The sequence below is a fragment of the Sinocyclocheilus anshuiensis genome, unplaced genomic scaffold, assembly GCF_001515605.1.
Source record: "Sinocyclocheilus anshuiensis isolate Anshui unplaced genomic scaffold, SAMN03320099.WGS_v1.1 scaffold176, whole genome shotgun sequence".
NCBI lineage: Eukaryota > Metazoa > Chordata > Actinopteri > Cypriniformes > Cyprinidae > Sinocyclocheilus > Sinocyclocheilus anshuiensis.
Genome location: NW_015555723.1, coordinates 1,031,618 through 1,039,513, shown reverse-complemented (window position 1 = coordinate 1,039,513; position 7,896 = coordinate 1,031,618).

The window sequence follows — 7,896 nt, the reverse complement described above, 5'->3', positions numbered from 1 at the left end:
ATGATTCAAACAACGTTTTAAGAACCACAAAAACTACAAAAGATGTCAGAATATGAGTTAAATCGACGCTCGTAAATTCGCCTGATGAGGTAACCATAGCAACAGTTCGACGATTTGACAACACTTTTACCGCTAAGTTCAGTATCCTGCAGTGAGTGCATTTACACAACTACTGTCATTATTAATCACTGTATTATGGGTATTCACATTACAGATATTTCACGATTTTGTTTTAAATAGTCTTAATATAGCCTAACTGACGTTAAGCTATACAAAATACATGCGCGAGACCAACTTAAACATTACTGACAGACATTTCTTCAAAAAGTCGACCCCCCCTCAGTTCACACACTGACTAGACTGACATAAATATGCCTGTACAGAATTACATTATGTACACATTCTCTTTGCATATTGCCTAAAACAGGGACTGATGTCTGATACCTCATCTGTAATGCTTTATAACGGTGACATTGCATGTTGGACATAAAGTTTAGTATCATTCATCATTCAGGATCTCTCACCTCTTAAATGGAAATATTTACGCAAACACTTTCTATTTCACGCACTACCAAATAGGACTGCATTTTGGCATTGACTGTTGTGTCATAATCGGTACTTTGTGAGTTCCTACTTGAACTGAGTTTTTTTTTTTTTAGCTGATCCACACATTTCAAGCCACACTGTTTTGTAATTCGGAGGTTGAGCAAATCTGTAGATCAGTGTATAGACTGCACTGTATCCTAAAGCACGTTGGCCTTGTCTTCTTAGACCCCTTGTCAACTCAGGCAAGTTGTGGTAAGGTTTAAATATGTTGTGACTTTGAAACGCTTCAAAGCCAGTATACAAATATGCATCACTTATACTTGAGAATGTTTTAAATATTGCACTGATGGCTGTTTTATAAATTGTTGGTGTCATGCCAACTTTTAAAGATATTATTTTTCTAAATGGAAAAACAATTCTTATTGTATGGAAGCTCCAGGGTGGTTTTCACTCATTCTTTGCAAGGGCTTTTATATGCATATGAATTAAATTACTGTATGTGTAATTACGCAACACACTCTGCTTGAATGTCCCTCCATAAGTAATGTCAAACATATTATAAACCATAACAACTATGTTAAAATATGGCAGTGTTACTGGGCATCCTTTTGACATAATGGGAGAACAAACAAGTAAAGTGTCCAGAAAAAATCTTGGAGCACTTCCTATCTGAAGTCCCATCCTCCTCTTTTTAAGGGGGGTGCTACATGGTAAAACCAGTGTAACAAGAAGTTGCACAATGCACAAGTCTTTACTTGATAATGCCATAACATTTATGGCATGAAAGTAAAAGTAACTTCTTTGATTGATTTAAAAGTCAAATGACTGTGATATTTTGGACCAACTTTTGAAATATTATTGGAAAAGGGAAAAAGTTTGGAAAAAGGGCTCTCATAATGTTTTTGTCTTTTGTGAATTGTTATTTTTTATTGTGTTTTTATATTTGTTTAGCTGTTTATGTTTCGAATGATGTAAGTGGTCATATTTTAAATATATTACTTGCTGTATTTTGTACTTTTTGTACAAAGGCATTTAGATATTAAATTCTGTGGTTTTAAGAAAATTACTGGTGTAATGTATAGACTTGCATGTGACTCAATGAGGATTCTAACTTTATGTTATTGTTTCTTGAGTTAGCCTTTGCCTATTCCTGTGCCTCAGGTAGTTGCAGAGCCATATGGGTTGCTCAGGATTTCCGAGAAACACAAGTGGTTGTGACAAACGGACTTTGAAAGCATATAGGGATGCAGTTAGCCTAAACAAGTGTCTTTGTTCCATATGCGTATACATAGCCTTGAGCAGATGCTAGCTGTAGGATGTATTAGCAATTAGCTCCTTGGTAAATACAATTTTGGCTGCAAAGAAATGTTAAAACAAGTCTATGTTAACCTTCAATACTAACACATGTGAAAAATAAGCGTGCTTAGGTGTATTGAATGTGCACTCGGAGTGTAAAACTATTTGCAGATAATAGAGTTTTAATGAAATTAAAGGCCACTTAAGTGCACTAATAGGTAAAGTTTTCTTAACAAACTGAAGTACACTTATTGTGATATGTTGATTAACATAGTAAAGCACACGTAAAGTATTCATTATTCATTTAATGTGTTATTTGATATTACAGTTAAAGTTAATATATTTTACGTTTGTCAGTACACTCAGCAGCACATTTTAACCATATGTGACCCTGGACTACAAAACCAGTCTTAAGTTGCTTGGGTATATTTTTAGCAATAGCCAAAAAAACATTGTATTGGTCAAAATGATAGATTTTTCTTTTATGCCAAAAATCAGTAGGATATTAAGTAAAGATCATGTTCCATGAAGATATTTTGTAAATTTCCTACTATAAATATATCAAAACGTAATTTTTGATTAGTAATATGCATTGCTAAGAACTTCATCTGGACAACTTTAAAGGCGATTTTCTCAGTATTATGAATTTTTTGCACATTTAGATTCCAGATATTCAAATAGTTGTATCTCGGCCAAATATCCTTACAAACCATACAGCAATGGAAAGCTTATTTATTCAGCTTTCAGATGATGTCTAAATCTCAATTTAAAAAAAAATTACCCTTATGACTGGTTTTGTGGTCCAGGGTCTCATATTTAAAAGAAAATAGAAGTAATTATAAAATTACGTAGATGTACCTACAGTAAGTCCTACTTCAGTAAGTCCTACTTCAGCTCTCAAGTTCAACTAACTGCATTTAATATAAATGTAATAATTAAAGTACAATTCATTTTAATTTAATTGTAAGCATGCAATTAAGTGTCCAATAACACTACATTCAGTTGACACTGATGTCTTTTAAAGTGTAATATTTCTGTAATAAGTACTCTTTTTTTTAAAAAGTATGCTAAAGTGTACTTGATTTTCACAAGGGAACACACACTTTCACAACTCTTGTGAAGTTAAAGTAATCATTTACTAGCCCTCAATTTGTTCCAAGCATGCATGAGTTTCTTTCTCATGCATGCTTGGAACAAAAGAAGATATTTTGAAGTCTGTGGACAACAAACAGTTTCTGGTAGCCATTGACATTGAATACTATGGAAGTCAATTGCTACCACCAACTGTTTGGTTACCAACATTCTTCAAATGATCTTCTTTTGTATTCAGCAGAAGAAAGAAACTCATACAGTTTTGGAACAACGTGAGGGTCAGTACATGACAACATTTTAATTTATGGATGAACTATCCCTTTAAAAGAATTACATGCATACATACATACCTCCCACAGTTGCTGAGAAGACTTATCAATACAAAAAGGTACAGTTTCACCTTTATCTTGAACTTGAACTCTTAAAATGTCAATTCTGCAAATTAGTTACACATTTGTACATGTCTGTGTCCCAATAACTCTTACATATATGGCTAATATACTGTAAGCTACAGTATGATACCAACTGAAATTAATTACCACCATTAAAGTTGATGCAGCTAATGGTAAAAAAATGTTGCTAAGCCCAATTATGCTAGCAACCTAAAGAGCAGGGCATGTTAACTAAATACAAAACACTGTTAAATCTGATATGTGTCAATGTAATCAAATTAGAGATTATGGGTAAAGATGATAGAATTGCCATGTGTTTCCTTCACAACACTGAGTAAAAAAACTGGTTTACATTTGGTATATCAGTTCAGGAACTCTTGCCAGCATTGTCCAAGGATACTTTAGAGTAACAATGCACTTGTGATTTTTTCATACTCCTACATTGAACATTTCTCACAGAATGTTCGATGTAGGAGTATGAAAAAATCACAAGTGCATTGTTACTCTTAAATATATAAGTATAAAACAATTATTTTTTTAGTTTTGATTTGGCTGTTCGTTTTCAGTCACACAAGAGAATAACTTTATTAAGCACATCACATATGTTACAGTAACAGTTGTTTACAAAATAGTAATGTACTCAAATATTTATTGCTTACAGGGCATTTTTCTGCCCAAATCACGCTCTCATGCTTCCAACCTTTAGTCTCTCCATTGACAGAAGGGCAAAAGACAGATAGCGAGAGAGACAGGTGGCCAGGCCAATCCTTGCATGCCCTCTGTTCCTTTTAACTTTCTTTCACTATTTCACTCCATTTTGTGTGCTCTAGCTCGCAGTGACAAGCCACCCAATTCACTCACCCATTCTTCTCTCCTCTTCTCTTTTGTTCATCCAGTGCAACTCTGTGCGCCTCTATTCATTCCCCAGACGGCCCACCATTGACGGGAGCCCCTGCCTAAGTCACACTGCCCGACCCGGACCCCTCCCTTTTCACACACTCTCACACACACACACATGCACAGCTCTGCAGCTGCTATGGTAATGAGAGAAGGAACAAGCAAGGGAGAAGGCTGGAGAGCACCGAAAGAGAAAGGGAGATCCTTCTCATGCAACTCAATAACCAGTGGCCCTGTTTTTTTTTGTTTTTTTTTCAAATGGAAAATCCATCTACCTCCTTTTCTTCTTCCCTCCTGTCGGTTTCCCACCCTGTTCCCGTCGTCCTTTCCCTCCCCTATAGCCTCCACACCTCCTCTCCTGACCTCCTCTTTCTCATTCAAATCCATTTCACACTGTGCCCTGAAAAGGGATGTTCAAAGGTGTGTAAAGTAACCCTGATCCAGCCCTTCAGGCCTGAGAAATCTGGGTGTTTATGTGTACGCACTTGCATGTGCATTTGCCTCGACATGCAATTGTGTGCATTTTTAAACTCTGTGCTTTAATTGCATAGTAAATAGACAGCAGTGGTTCATACTCAAACAGAGATTTTATTGCATTAGATAATGGATCAAAGCGAGTGGCATCTTCAAGCAACTGAGCTAGACTTTTCTCAAAACTAACTTCACTTTTCAGAGCCATTTTTGCAACGACCATTGCCCAACTAGTCAATAAGTGATTTTAGCAGATACAAAGATGGCAAACAGCTGTCCTAGCAGAGTAACCGCAGGTGTAGCTCATTAAATTAAACATTTTAATTTATTGTTACAGAGTTAAAAGTGCAAATATTCCATGTAGTCTCTCTATTATTATGAGGCCATTTAAAAAGTTATTGCATAATAAGAACTTTTGAATCCAGTGCAACTCTTGTTGCTCCAGTGCAACTCTTGTTAACTTTTTACTTGTTAATAATAACAAGTATTATGCATGCTTACTATTAGCAAAAATGTATTAATTTAGATTGAACATAGTATGTCAAAGGCAATGTTCCCAAAAGCATTTCATGCCATATGTACAAAATTATAAATTTAATCAGTTTGTCTTATGTTTTATATTTAATAGTTTTAAATTTTTGTGAAATGTATTGCTTGAAAAGTATTCTTACTATCATTAGTATAAATATATTTTTATAAATAAATGCCATCGTTTATTTTTTTAGATTTTCTAATGTAATGACATTCTACATTTTAAAGTGTAGCTGAAATGTCCAAATACCTTTTTTTATGACATATGTGCATTTTTTTTATTCCTTTATGTATAGGAATAAGGCAAATATATATATACTTTTTAAATATATATACTTTGGACCTTATTTGCCTTTTTATAAGACATGCACTCACAAACAATACAAAATAAAAGAGCAAAAGCAAGATCACCTTATAAATATTGCATTAATATTGGAACAATACAGGAGTGGTAAATTATAACAAAACAAGCATGTAATATGCATGTGTATAGTGTGTGTGTGTGTGGTGGGGAGTGGGGTGAACTGGGGGACTCTGTTGGCAGACGGCTGAGGGGCCCCATGCAGTCTGTACTGCACAGCTATTCGTCTTATGTCTGTGCACGGTGACCTGTTAGACCATGTGACATCTGCCTGGCTGCCAACACAGAAAAGAGATGCAGGAGTGCCCATATGGAGCTTCCTTTCTCCAAATACTAACACACAGCTCAGCCCCAGAGTGTGTGTGTGTGCGCGTCTGAGTGTTTCATTTTGATTAATAAGCACAGACACACTCGGATGGGGTTACACATCTGTGAGGTAACAGGCGGAGAGGCCATGAGTGAAGCGATAGATTTCATGAATGGCACCCCAGACAAAAATGTTTCATTTAAGTAACTTTAAACCATGCAGAGATATGTCTGCCTGAGTGTTTTCCAGCGTTAGTCAAATATACGCTCCTTATAAGTGATTTGGTGAGAAAAGTATGTGTGTAAAATCACATATTGAATGTCAAAGATGATGCTTTTGCACAAATGCATTTCAACCTGGAAATGCAGTTTTGAGATTGTTTAGTGGTTATGCACTCTTAAAAAATTGTTTACACAAAAATGTAACCCCTCTTGTCAAGTGACAGCCATATTTTGAATTTTTTAGGGACAGATTTAGGGTCTTTTTTTTTCTCCGTACAGTGAAAATCAGTGGGGCCCAAACAATTGACTTTCACTGTATGGACAAAAAACACAGACATTTTTTGTTCATACAGGTTTGGAACTACATGATAGTGAGAAAATAATGACACAATTGGGTGAAATATCTCTTTAAGTGTTAAGTTATGAAAAGTTTACAGTAGAGGTCTAATCTGTGTTTTGCTCCATATTAATGGTGCCAGATGTTAAATGAATGTGTTATAATGACGTTAAATTAACGTCTGTCACCCTATGACATTAACCATTTACTGATAGACTGTACGGTTTTCTGTATGCTTGTGCTACAGTAACAACGCCGCTTGCATATGCATGTACGTATGTATATGCTATCGAGTAATTATGGAGGATAAAGACCCAGTTGTACAAAATGAAACTTCTGGGTTTGGGAGAGCAGAGCTGCTTTTCTGTTTGATTGGCTTTGCTGAATGGAGCCATTCACAAGCCTCTAGCCACATGCTTTCTTTATCTTCATTGTTATCCCCCTCTTCCCCTCACCCACCACACCATAATGGCACTCCGTAAATGGGGTGGAGGAGCAGTCTGAAGGGGAGTGAGGCGGTATTTGGGTGAAAGTGAACAGTGGGGGAGGGAAATGGAAAGGGGAGGATGGAGTAGAAAGGGACGGAGGACCCCAAAGTGGGGTATATGGTGACAGACCAAATGCCCAAACTAAGCCACCACTCATTTGTCGCTGAAAAGTGATGATAGTAGAGGAATGCTTTTCAGAAACCAGTTAATTGAATGATTGATTGATTTACTATTTCATTGACTGAATGACTGATTAATTGGCTTCATTTTACAATATGACACAATGTTAACCAACAAAACCATTGTTATTATGAATAATGGAATAGATGAACTAGAAATGAAGCTAGACTTATTACTACTACACCAGGATAAATAAACAGATATGTGTAGCCTATTCTATGAACTGCACATTGTCTTTTAGGCAAGCACCAGTTTTGGGTGTCATAAAAAAAGTATCACAATTTAATAAAAACACTGTGAGTTACTAATTATAACGCTTTCATTTCCACGGTTATTCAAAGAGCACATAAACTGTATAGAGAAAGCGAGCAAAGAACATTGCATTATGAAAGAACATTATCTAGCTGAGATTAAGCACTCTAAAAAAAAAAACTCCTGTTATTATCAAGCAATCTGTCTACCCCAGTGATGGGCAAACTTGGCCCTTCCAGGCCACTTTCCTGCAGAGATTTGATCCAACCCTGATATGACTCACCTGCCTGTAGCCTTCTAGTAGTCTTGAAGACAATGATTAGCTGGTTCAGGTGTGTTTGATTAGGGTTGGAGCTAACCTCTGAAGGAAAGTGGCCTGGGAGGGCCAAGTTTGCCCACCCCTGGTCTACACTGCAAAATGAATCTCTTACTTACATTGTACGTACTCACTGGTTTATGATGAGAGAATTCACGAGAGTTCAGGATTCAGTCAGTGAGCGAAACTCCAGTGTTTCAGCGATGACT